The sequence below is a fragment of the Sus scrofa genome, chromosome 2, assembly GCF_000003025.6.
Source record: "Sus scrofa isolate TJ Tabasco breed Duroc chromosome 2, Sscrofa11.1, whole genome shotgun sequence".
Classification (NCBI taxonomy): Eukaryota; Metazoa; Chordata; class Mammalia; order Artiodactyla; family Suidae; genus Sus; species Sus scrofa.
Genome location: NC_010444.4, coordinates 33,298,036 through 33,305,356, shown reverse-complemented (window position 1 = coordinate 33,305,356; position 7,321 = coordinate 33,298,036).

Below are 7,321 nucleotides of genomic sequence, written 5' to 3'. Positions count from 1 at the left end.
ATTCTCTGAAGTAGGAAGAAAAGTAAGAGCATTTTGAAGAACTGAAATTTGGCTAGACAAATAATGAACCCACAAATCATCATTTCCCAAATGTTTTATATAAATGCTGTGTTAACGCTCTTTTCCCACTATTCATATCATGAGTGAGGAGTTACCCTCTTTATGCCAAAAATGCCATCAGAGCCTTGGGAGCTAATTGGAAAAATGATCATGAAAGAAAAACAAACAAAAAAAAGTTATAGAACCCTATAAAGCTAAGAACAAATAAAAAGTATTATAAATACATCTGGATAAGAAAGAAATATGAGATTCAGGATCTAGTTTCAAGGGAGCAAGAGACATTTAATATATTTTGCCAAATGCAACTTTGCCCACAAATTGCACACATTGGACCAGGTTCTTGAACACATTTCAAGTGTAGTATATATTTTATTCCAGTCACATTCTAAATTCATCTTCCACAGTATATTATCAAATCCCAAATCCATTTGCCCACACATATGTTTAAGTCTTTCTTGAGGTATTCAAACAGCCTGGAGAGCACTTCTTTTGTTAAACAACAAATCAGAAAACAGAACTATCTGTTACTTTGTTGAAGTTAATTTGATTGCTGGCTTGCAGAAAAGGTTTACAGAGGAGATACACTCACAAGAAAACAGCAAGAGAAGTTTCCTTGGATCCCCCTAGGTCTTCTAGAATTTAGCCACAGAAGAAACATATTCTATCTTTGAGATCACTTGAAGTTAAAGTAACCCCCTAATATCAAGGTGCACCAATAGGATTCAGGTCTATGTTACACTTTATTGATTTGGGCCCCAATTGCTAATCTTTGGAAGGCATGAATTTATCAGTTTATGTCCTCAAATTCATGGATACCATTTCTTTAGTCCCACTTCCAGCTGTTTTAACCTCAGCCACCATCAATGTGTTACACATCTTTCTACAGTAGAAATTTTAATTACAAACAGCTTGACCTAGTTGTGCTCAGTGCTATAGACAATCTTGTGTCTTGTGTTCAACAGGTGCTTAAAGGAATGCAATGATGTGCATAGCTAAAGTCAAATCTGTGGTCAATGTCACTGGGTCTTGCAGAGGTAAAATTTAAGAATCATTGGGAGTAAGATTGGTCCCTGGAAAGAAATTTTTTTTAAAAACTCTGTCTTCTGAGACTCCTCAGTTTTACTCACTTGTTTTTCTCTCATTCAAGAGCAGATGCTGCTCCGCCTCTCATCTTCTTCCCTAAATGATTCCTGCCCACCTGTCTAACCTCATCCGTTCCCACTCTCCCCCTTATCACCATGTATTATTTGCCATAGCCCATTTCTTCCTCAAGGCCACTACACTGACCCTGTCAAACCATTTCACATTGCCCTTCTCCCTACCTGAAATATTCTTATACTCTCTCCCATCCTTCTTTTCCCTCCGCCTGAAATATTTTTCATCCTCTCCCGCAAGCTGGCTCTATCTCATTATTCAGGGCTCAGCTTGAGCATTTTTCTGCATAATTTTTTTTAAAGTTTCCTGGGCCAGAATGACTACTATATTTTCACTCAAATTTCTTTCCATCCTATTACCCCATTTGGTATTTTTTACAGCACTTGACACTAAGTGAAATTATCTCATTAATTTATTTCCTTATTGTCTGTGTCCCTCAGTGGAATAATAGCTCCATTATTAATAATAATGAGAAGAATCTCAAAGTATTTATAAACTATAGTGGGTTCCGAAGCACGCTTGTTGAATGAGTGAGTAAATTGGCAGTTGCTTGTAGTCTCTTCATTGCTGCATGGTGATGGTGAGCTCTGGTTTTGAAATCTAAACTGCATTTGAATCCAGCCTTGCTAATTACTACCTTCAAAAGCAAGTTACCAACCTCCTCTGAGCTCCAGTTCCTCATCTATAAAGTAAGAATAATCGTATCTACCTCATAGGGCTTTGTGAAGATTAAACAAAAATAGAACATAAAACAATGATAAAAGTGATCCACAAGAAATGCTCAGTAAACGTTAGTGACAAAGCAGTGCTTCTCTCAAAAGACGTTGACATTTGAAGAGATCTCAGAAAAAGACTAAATCTTCATGAGGAAATGCAGTACCTTGCAATCAGCAGGATACTCATTACTGGTGTAATTTATTTTGTCAGAAAAGAGATCACATGAAGAATGGAAGTTAGGAAGTTCCCATGTGGTGCAGCAAGTTAAGGTTAAGGATCTGGTGTTGCTGCAGCTGTAGCGCAGATTGCAGCTGCAACATGGGTTTGATCCTTGGCCCCGGAAGAAAGGAAGTTAGCTAGCACCCTGCACAACATACTCTGAAAACAATTATTCTAATGGAAAAGACAAGAACTGTCTTTTAGAGGATAAGAGACAGGTGAGATAGGAAGTCAGGTACTGGTGAGTAAAAGGTCTTATCCAGCAACATTTCCAGGATGCATTTATCATAATCAAGTATTGGCCTTGAGACCAAGGAAATGTCAGTCTCTCAGAGTTAATAACACTTATTAAGGTTGCCTTGCAGTGTCCACACTGAAGTATATAAACTAGAGACCCGTTTGTTGAATTAGAACAAGAACTCTTCACTTTAAAATGTCCTTTGTTCATATTAGCTGAAGCAGTCTGTTTTCTCCCTCTCTGAAAAAATAATCTATGGAAGCCACATTTTGATATAAAAATGGCTTGGGAGTTCCCATCGTGGCTCAATGGAAACAAATCTGATAAGCATCCATGTGGACACAGGTTCAATCCCTGGCCTTGCTCAGTGGGTGAAGGATCCAGCATTGCCATGAGCTGTGGTGTAGGTCACAGACCCAGCTCATCTCTGGCGTTGTGGTGGCTGTGGTGTAGGCTGACAGCTGTAGCTCCGATTTGACCCCTAGCCTGGGAAACTAACTCCAAATGCCATGGGTGGGACCCTAAAAAGACAAAAAATAAAAATAAAAATAAATAAAAATGGCTTAGTGATCAATGAGCACTCTTTGTGGGTCTCAAATATTATGCGTGCCATGCTACATGAGTGCATATATTTGCACTCTCAGATCCCTTGGTTGTGCTGGATGGATGATATCAGCTTTACTTTTCTAACTCCTGTTTTTCAATGTTTCCTTTTCTTCCAATTGAAACTTTCTTTAGTTATCTTTTTTTTTTTTAATATTTTATTTATTTTTTTTTTTTTTGGTCTTTTTTTGTTGTTGTTGTTGTTGTTGTTGTTGCTATTTCTTGGACCGCTCCCGCGGCATATGGAGGTTCCCAGGCTAGGGGTCCAATCGGAGCTGTAGCCACCGGCCTACGCCAGAGCCACAGCAACGCGGGATCCGAGCCGCGTCTGCAACCTACACCACAGCTCACGGCAACGCCGGATCGTTAACCCACTGAGCAAGGGCAGGGATCGAACCCGCAACCTCATGGTTCCTAGTCGGATTCGTTAACCACTGCGCCACGACGGGAACTCCTCTTTAGTTATCTTAATACCATTTATCCTGCAACTCCTTGGGCCTTACTAATTCAAACAAGTGAGAGATGGAAGGAATGTTTCAGCCACTCAACCCTGTGCTAATTTTCTAGAATGAATTTTTTAATACATTTTTTAAAATTTTACTAAAGTATACAATGTTGTGTCAATTTCTGCTATACAACAGTGATTCAGTCATATATATATGTTATTTTCCATCATAGTCTATCCCAGGAAATCGGATATAGTTCCCCGTGCTATACAGTAGGATCTCATTGCTTATCCATTCTAAATGTAATAGTTTGCATCTACTAATCCCAAACTCCCAGTCTCTCCCATTCTCTCCCCTCTCCCCTTTGGCAACCACAAGTCTGTTCTCTATGTCTGTGAATCTCTTAGAATGAATTTTCTATAATTGCATTCTCAAAACAACTTTTTTAAAGGTCTTATTATGCTTTAGCATTATTTATGTTTACTGTCTATATTTATGAGTTCAGACATTTGAAAATTGTCAACAAATGTAGGTGTAATAAAAATTTTTGAGACGTTGGGACAGTTAAAAAATATTCCAGTTTCTTTTTCCCAATAACATAGTTGAAATGCAGTTCTCTACCTCTTTCCCTTTCCTTTTTTATTTTTATTTATTTTTTATTTTATGACCACACCTACAACATATGGAAGTACCTGGGCTAGGGGTTGAATCAGAGCTGCAGCCACAGGCCTGTGTCACAGCCACGGCAACACTGGATCCAAGCTGCATCTGCAAACTATGCCACAAACTGCATCAATACCAGATCCATAACCCACTGAGTGAGGCCAGGGATCAAACTTACTTCCTCATAGAGAAAACATTAGGTCCTTAACCCACTGAACCACAAGAGGAACTCCCAGTTTTTTACCTCTTGAAAGCACGCATGACCACGGACTTGCTTATCTAATGAAATGAATCAAGTGAGGTAAAATAAAAAGCTATTTGTGGCACAGTGAAGAGAAAAGGTGACTACTGGCTAAAAAATATTGAGGAGGGAAAGAAAAAAACCTCTCCTTGAGCATGTGGTAGCAACATTGAAATACTTTGCAAGGAAGAACACACCCTCATGAAAAGTAAAATAGCTGCTATTAGGAATTACTGAGTAAAAGCAATGTTAAAACTAAATGTATCAATAACCAGCCAGTGGAATATGTTCATGGGTAGCAACTCTCTCAGCAGAAATGATACCTCATCACTAAGCTTTTTCAATTAGCCAAGTAAATGAGAGAGGATTTCACTGCCAAATCTTTTATACTTATATATTTCTCCCATGTTCATCTTGAAAACTCAAGACATTCCCCGCTGAGGGAAACATATGGAAGGACTAAATCTCAACTATCAATTCAAAGCCATTTTTCTCTTCATTATCCAGGGATATAAAATACAGCTAAGAACAAAGTTAGAGCATAAAACACAGCCTTTCCTCCCCTAGACTCAGATAACAGACTTGTAGCCAAATGGAATTTTACCAAACTTTCTAAACATTGTATGAGCACTCTTCCCTTGGGAACCATATGAAAATGAGATGTCTATCACAAAGGATTCTCCAAGAAAAACCCTAAAAGAAATGGGCATTTGTCTTGACCTAGAGAAACTGCAGAAAATGACAAACACCTAAGAATAGCTTAAACTAAATTCCCAAATATAATCATAAAAAAGAAATGAAAATTTATTGAATGTCTGTTATTCATTTTTTCAGCAACACTAATTGATTGTATGTAAGGTGCCAAGAATTATGATAGATGTTTTCACATGAACTCTATCATTTGGTCAAGAACTCTGTAGAGTTCAGATAAATTTATAGATGAATGGCTTTCCTAAAGTCATGTAAATATAGTGCCTCTTATCCAAAATGTATTTATTAAGGGTTTACTACATTGACAGCACTTTTCTATGTACTAGGGTGCATCATTAACATTATGGGGGTTCAAGAATGAGAGTACAAATTGAGGACGTTATACCATGTGGTTAATATTTAAAACTGTAAACAGTTTTGTGTCGGATCCAGTTGTTATCAGCTCAGAAGAGCCAACTTCTGCATGTATCTCTTCCCAAATTCACATTCAATAATGTTGCATTGGTAGTCTGAATTTGGCCATGGTGGGAGAATTTACACCAGGGCAAATGGCAAACACTACAAATTGGGTCATTGTTGTTGTTTTCAGAGAGCCTTTTATTAAACATTTACCAGCATACCACTGCTTAGGACAAACTGAGTGTTGAATAAAATATGTTCTGTTCCTCAACCTTGAAAATATAGCTTCAAGATAACAAAGAAGGCCAAATTTGAATTTAGAATTCCCAGATTCCTTGTTGGTCCATGCCAGAATTTGACAAGGAAGAGAGTCCCTAGATTTGGCCAGGCCCTAGGTTCTAGCCCCAGACTGCAGCCTAGATCCCCCAGCTCTCTCCACTTCTCATCCATCTCAAGTTTCACCATTCACTGGGAGGAAGATTATGTAGACATTCTAGAAAACATTTATTTATCTATACACAACACACTCATGTAGAGCTGATCCTGAACCGCCTGCCCCTTGGGCCTAAGGGTGTACATACCAGCAGTGCTATACAACCTCTGTGGCATCGGGGAAGATGAGAGAACACGTTACAGACCCTAGCAGCAGACACAAGCCTTTGTGGGTCTGAAAAGTCAGGGTCTGGGCTCCCAGAGCATCATCTAGAATGGAGGGAGAGGTGGTGCAAACTCCAGGTAGGTCCCCTGGTCCCATATTAAATCACCCATAGGAAGTGGTCCAGATGTAGGAGGGCCAGAGTAGTAGAACCCCCTAAAACACAAGGCCTCTATTGTCTGTTCTAAGAATAAGTGTAAATACAGAGCTCCCAAAACCTTCAGGGGCTTTCTCTAAGAGGACATATAATAGTTTAAATAGTAAATATTTAAATATTTTAAATACATTATTTTCAAGATCATATTGGCTATATTACCACCCCTCTTTTCAGATTAATAATGACTATCAATAGCTTATTATTTATTCAGAAATTACAAAATTCTTGGAGACTGAATCACTGAAAATGGAGCATGGCTATTGATTTTAGTTCACAAAGTGATTGCCAATATCTCTTTTTCATCATGATATGTGTTATGGATGGCTGAGCAAGGACTCCGGACAGCCTCCCACTCAAAGCATGTGTTCCTTCTACCTACACAGCTGAGTCCTTCTGCAGATTCTGGACTGGACTTACTCCTTGCTCAAGGTTCCTGTCACCCTGGAATGTAAAAGTACTTTCAATATTTATCTGAAAATTAGAAACTTGGGGGCACAGAGAGCTGGCTGTTCAGTGTTTATCAGCATACCACTGTGTTGTACATATATACATGAAACACTATGTAGTAGACTAAAGAAGACTAAAGAAGTTATTATGAGGAATTACTTTTCGGAAAAGGAATTCAAAAGAGAGAAAAGGAAGACTTTTCATTTATTGTATTTCCACATTTTTTCTTAATAATATGAGAGCAGTGGGAGTATAAGCCATTTGGGTTTTTTCTTTATATAGAAGTATATGTATTACAGTCTTATAATATCATTAAAATATTTTTAATTTTTTAAACTTTTATGAAATGACTGAAATTTAAACAAAAGAATGCTACTAACAATTCAATTGGATATATCCTTTACACATCCTACTTTTTTTCTTTCTTTAAGATTGGAAATGGTATAAGCATCTGAATCTTTCCATAGGTACTAGATTTCACTGAAGCTAAATAGTCCTGCCACTTGCAATATTTTCTTAAGCTCAAGTCAAACCCCTGAGCATCACCAGATGCTAAATATGATGCCAGTATGCTACCACTGAGATTACCAGGCTCTGACAGCCTCCTCCT